This window comes from Gossypium hirsutum, chromosome A03 (genome assembly GCF_007990345.1).
Source record: "Gossypium hirsutum isolate 1008001.06 chromosome A03, Gossypium_hirsutum_v2.1, whole genome shotgun sequence".
In the NCBI taxonomy this organism is placed as follows: Eukaryota; Viridiplantae; Streptophyta; class Magnoliopsida; order Malvales; family Malvaceae; genus Gossypium; species Gossypium hirsutum.
The window spans coordinates 58,295,999-58,302,463 of record NC_053426.1 but is presented as its reverse complement, the minus strand read 5'-3'; positions in this window follow the sequence as shown (position 1 = coordinate 58,302,463).

Here is a 6,465-nt window from a genome sequence, read left to right as displayed (position 1 = left end):
TCATTAGAAACAAACCTCATAGTCATATGGATTTTTTTACAGAGAGAAATGTGGTTCGTAGTAAACAGAGGTCAGACCAGTCATGTCCTAAAACAGGGGTAACTTTAACTAATAAACTGTACTAATTGGCCCATCAAAAAATTCTAGAAAAAAATTAGTAGATAGGTATATGAGTCTAGATTTATGGAAAATTTACGGATCTTGATTTCGAGTTTCGTAACTCGAGATATGATTTTTCTTGTCACTGTGATGCAAGTAGCTTAAAAGATGTGAATGTAGAAATAAATAATCCAAAGTTCTAAATATGTTAAATTAAGCTTAGTAACACCTCATACTCGACTCCGGCAACGGTCTCGGGCGTGGGGGCGTTACATTTAGTGGTATCAGAGCAGGTTTAGTCAGTTCTCAGAGTACGTGTTGTATGTACGGATTTTGCTATACATGCCATATGTATGAATTGTGATAGTGTGACGACTTCTGACCTTTTTAAATGATTTTTATATAGTAAATGGATCCCGATCCAGCTGTGGCAGATGAAGTAGAGAGTAATGCGCCAGCTCCGGCTGAAGGGGCAGCGCCGACTGAAAACCCACCTCCTACTGTTGGTCAGGGAGGAGGAGAAAGGGATCAGGAAGCCTTTCTCCAAATGATGAGTGCATGGTACTCTGAGTTCGTTCGTACGAACCCAAATGTACGACCTCCCCCACCTCCCCCAATTCCTCAACCTGTACCCTCGATGCCTCAAGGTATGGATATGATAAAATTTCACAGAACCCCCGTTGACAGAATTCGTAAACAAGGGGTTGAAGAATTTAGAGCAAATATTGATGATGATGCAGAGAAAGCAGAGTTCTGGCTTGAAAATTCTATCCGGGTATTTGATGAATTATCTTGTACACCTGAAGAATGTTTGAAATGTGCTACATCTTTGTTGAGAGATTCAACCTATAATTGGTGGAAGACTTTGATTTCGGTGGTACCGAAAGAGAGGGTAACCTGGGAATTCTTTCAAGAAGAGTTTCGAAAGAAATATATTAGTGAAAGGTTTATTGATCAGAAATGTAAAGAGTTTCTTGAGCTGAAGCAAGGTAATATGACAGTCTCAGAATATGAAAGAGAGTTTGTTCGATTGAGTAAGTATGCCAGGGAATATGTTCCTACAGAAGCCAAGATGTGCCGACGATTTGAAGACGGGCTCAACGAAGACATTAAAATATTTGTCGGGATCCTTGAACTAAAAGAAATGGTAGTACTGGTTGATCGAGCTTGCAAGGCTAAAGAACTACTTAAAGAAAAGAAAAAGGTAGAGGCTGAGACTAGAAATTGGAAGAAAAGACCGATGAGTAGTTCATTTTCACAGCAACCTAGAAAGTCAAGGAATATGAATCCTCGTTCCCAAGCTTCAGCTGGACAATCATATGGGAATTATAAGAAGCAAAATGTGGGTCCTAAATCTCAGAATACTTCTGCAGCCAGTGTAGGGAACTCGAGATTTGTTAAACCCGAGTGCCAGCGATGTGGTAGAAATCATTTTGGTCCGTGCAGAGCAAATGAATGTTTTCGATGTGGTTCTCCGGATCATTTTATTAGAGACTGCCCAGAGAGAGCTGAGAAAGAAAAATTTCAGAATGTAAAAGCTAGTGGTGCAGACTCGAGGGGAAGGTATCCGAGAAAAGTTGGAAGTGAAACAAGCAGTAAGAATGTAGCCAGGGATGCACCAGTTAGACCTGAAGGAAGGGCTCCGGCTAGAACTTATGCTATTAAAGCGCGTGAAGATGCTTCCTCACCTGATGTGATTACCGGTACATTTTCTCTCTATAATGTTAATGTTATTGCTTTGATTGATCCCGGTTCTACTCATTCATATGTGTGCATGAAATTGGTGTCTAGTATGAATATACCTGTTGAGAACACAGAATTTATGATTAGAGTGTCGAATCCGTTAGGCAAATGTGTGACTATTGATAAAGTATGTAAGAAATGTCCTTTAATGATTCGGGATCATTACTTTCCGGCTGACTTGATGTTGTTGCCGTTTGACGAGTTTGATGTTATTTTGGGTATGGATTGGTTGACATTGCATGATGCTAAAATAAATTGCAAAGAAAAGGTTATAGAATTAAAGTGTGAAAATGGTGAAACTCTGCGGGTTGAATCAGATAAATCAGAGGCATTGCCTAGTGTGATTTCTTCAATGTCGACTCAAAGATATCTGAGAAAGGGTTATGAAGCTTATTTGGCGTATGTAATTAATACAAAAGAAGTTGAAAAGAAAGTTGAATCAGTGCCGGTTGTGTGTGAATTTGCGGACGTATTTCCAGAAGAATTGCCGGGTTTGCCTCCAGTCAGGGAAGTAGAATTTGGTATTGATTTGATACCGGGAACAGCTCCGATTTCGATTGCTCCGTATAGAATGGCACCAGCAGAGTTGAAGGAATTAAAGTCGCAGTTGCAAGAGTTGACTGATAAAGGTTTTGTAAGACCGAGTTTTTCACCTTGGGGTGCTCCCGTGTTATTTGTGAAAAAGAAGGATGGTTCTATGAGGTTGTGTGTTGATTATCGGCAGTTAAACAAGGTGACAATCAAAAACTAGTATCCGTTGCCAAGAATTGATGATTTGTTTGATCAGCTAAAAGGAGCGACATGGTTTTCAAAGATTGACTTGAGATATGGGTATTACCAACTGCGGGTAAAGGAGTCGGATGTGCCTAAAACTGCTTTTAGAACAAGGTACAGTCATTATGAATTTTTAGTTATGCCATTCGGGTTGACAAATGCTCCTGCTGTGTTTATGGATTTAATGAATCGCATATTTCGGCCATACTTGGACAGATTTGTTGTGGTGTTTATAGATGATATTTTAATTTATTCAAAAGATGAGACAGAGCATGCTGAGCATTTGAGGATAGTTTTGCAAACTTTGAGAGATAAGCAGCTGTATGCTAAGTTTAGTAAAAGTGAATTTTGGCTCCGGGAAGTTGGATTTTTGGGTCATATTGTTTCAGGTGATGGTATACGGGTTGATCCTAGTAAAATTTCAGCCATTGTTGATTGGAAACCACCGAAAAACGTAACTGAAGTTAGAAGTTTCTTGGGGCTAGCTGGGTATTATCGGCGGTTTGTAAATGGATTTTCTATAATTGCTGCTCCTATGACTAGACTACTCCGAAAGGATGTTAAATTTGAATGGACGGAAGAATGTCAACAGAGTTTTGAAGAATTGAAAAAGTTATTAACTGAAGCACCAGTGTTGGTACAACCCGAATTAGGTAAAGAATTTGTGGTGTATAGTCATGCTTCTCTAAATGGTTTGGGGTGTGTACTCATGCAAGAAGGAAAAGTGGTGGCTTATGCTTCGAGGCAGTTAAAACCTCATGAGAGGAATTATCCTACTCACGATTTGGAATTGGCTGCAGTGGTGTTTGCTTTGAAGATTTGGTGACATTATTTGTATGGTGAAAAGTGCCGAGTATATACCGATCACAAAAGTCTTAAATACTTGATGTCACAAAAAGACTTGAATTTGAGACAGCGAAGATGGTTGGAGTTATTGAAAGATTATGAGCTTGTTATTGATTATCATCCGGGAAAAGCGAATGTGGTTGCCGATGCTTTAAGTAGAAAGTTGTTGTTTGCTTTGAGAGTTATGAACACTCAGTTGAAAATGTCAGATGACGGTTCGATTCTAGCAGAGTTAAGAGCAAGACCGATGTTTTACAAGAGATTTCTGAAACTCAGAAAAATGATCAAGATTTGCTAGCCAAAAGAAAACAGTGTGAAGCTGATATGGGATCAGATTTCAGAATTGGTTCTGATGGGTGCTTAATGTTTAAAGATCGGATTTGTGTACCGAAGAATGAGGAATTGATTCAAAAGATCCTACAGGAAGCACATAGTGGTTATTTCTCGATTCATCCGGGTAGTACGAAAATGTATAATGACTTGAAGAAAATGTATTGGTGGAATGGAATGAAAAGAGATATATCAGAGTTTGTGTCCAAATGCTTAATTTGTCAACAGGTGAAAGCTGAACACCAAGTACCTTCAGGATTACTCCAGCCTATTATGGTTCCTGAATGGAAATGGGATCGGATTACTATGGATTTTGTTTCAGGATTGCCATTGACTTCGGGAAAGAAAGATGCCATCTGGGTAATAGTTGACAGATTAACTAAGTCGGCTCATTTTATCTCGGTACGTACGGATTATTCTCTTAACAAGTTGGCTGAACTGTATATTAGAGAAATTGTTAGATTACACGGAATACCATTATCGATTATTTCAGATAGAGATCCAAGGTTTACCTCGCGATTTTGGCAAAAGTTGCAAGACGCGTTAGGTACGAAGTTAAATTCAGTACTGCTTTTCATCCACAAACTGATGGACAATCAGAAAGAATAATTCAGATTCTTGAAGATATGCTTAGATGTTGTGTATTGGAATTTCAAGGAAGTTGGGAAAGATATTTACCGTTGGTGGAATTTGCTTACAATAATAGTTATCAGACGAGCTTGAAAATGGCACCTTATGAAGCATTATATGGTCGTAAGTGTCGAACGCCATTGTATTGGACTGAACTCAAGGAAAATCAGATTTATGGAGTTGATCTAATAAAAGAAACTGAAGAAAAAGTGAAGATAATTCGAGATTGTTTGAAAGCTGCTTCAGATAGACAGAAATCTTATGCAGACCTAAAGCGAAAGGACATTGAATTTCAAGTTGGTGATAAAGTATTTTTAAAGGTGACTCCGTGGAAGAAAGTCCTTAGATTTGGACGGAAGGGCAAATTAAGTCCACGTTTTGTTGGGCCGTATGAAGTAATTGAAAAGTTGGACCGGTAGCATATCGGCTAGCATTACCACCTGAATTAGAGAAGATTCATGATGTGTTCCACGTATCTATGTTACGTCGGTATCGTTCGGATCCTTCACATGTAGTTTCACCGACAGAAATTGAACTACAACCAGATATGACCTACGAAGAAGAACCGATTAAGATTTTAGCTCGAGAGGTCAAACAACTAAGGAATAAAATGTTGCACTTGTGAAGGTGTTGTGGCAAAGGCATGGAGTAGAAGAAGCTACATGGGAATCCGAAGAAACTATGAGAATCAATACCCACATCTGTTTACCGGTAAGATTTTCGAGGACGAAAATCCTTAAAGGGGGAGAGTTGTAATATCCGAATTAGGCCTAATCGAATAGTGGTTTCGTGACCATAAATTTGAGATAGAAATAATTATTTTATAATTATTTTTAGGTTTATGATATGATTGCATGATTGTGTCAAAATTTCGTGATGAAATTCTATGCCTAAAGTGCTTAAATTGAAAGTAGGGACTAAATCGAATAAGTTGCAAAACTTGCATTCTAGAAGTTTTAGTATGAAATTGTTTTGGAATATTAATGAGGAGGTCTTAAATAGCAATTTGACCAATTTTAAGTTCATGGACAAAATTAGGACATGGAAGGAATTTTTGGAAAGTTTAGTAGTAAGGGTATTTTGGTCATTTAGTTATTAAAATGAATTAAAAACAAAATTAAAAGCCAATTTTTGTCCATCTTCTTCATTAGGCCGAAATTTCAAGGGTTCTCCATAGCTAGGGTTTGTTTCAAGCTTCCAAGCTCCATAGTAAGTGATTCCAAGCCCCGTTTTTAATGATTTTTACGATTTTGAGATCCCGGTAACTCGATAAAGCTTATGTTAGCAATAATTTAACCTAGGGTTTATATTTGGAAAAATACCATAGGTGAAATTTATGTATTTTGATGTTTTATGATAGAATATGAAGTTTTAAATTATGTTAGACAACTTGTACTACTCGATTTTAAGCAAAAGGAGTAAAAGGGCTTAATCGGTAAAAATACCTAATAGTCACAAGTACATGTTAGAGTGAGAATTTGATGTTGCCATAGAAGAGAAAAATGATAAGCATGTTGTAAAACATAAGAATAAGGAATAAATTTTAATCCCGAGCCTAGGGGCAAAAATGTAAATATGCAAAAGTTTAGAGGTAAAATTGTAATTTTGCCAAAATTTGAGTTAAGGATTAATTTGATAATGTGAGTATAAAATAAGCTAAATGTGTTATTTTAGATCACGAAAGACGTGGAATCGACCTCAATCGAGGAAAAGAAAAGATTGTGGACTAAATTGCAAAATCTTTGCATTTTGGTACCAAGGTAAGTTCATGTGTAAATAATGTATCATAATGGTTATTTTTAAGTTATTGATGTTAATTATATGTTATGCTGAATTTTATTATGAAATGTATGCTTTGTGGTTAATTTCAAATAATATGTAAATTATGTGAACTACTTGTTAAATATAATTGTTACCGAGTATTGATTTCAGCCTTCTACGGAAGACGGCAAGGATAAGTGTTCGAGGAAAAATCTCGTTTGAACCTTAGGAATAGATTAGGATACAAGTGACATGTCACTAGGATGATTGAGCATCTGAACT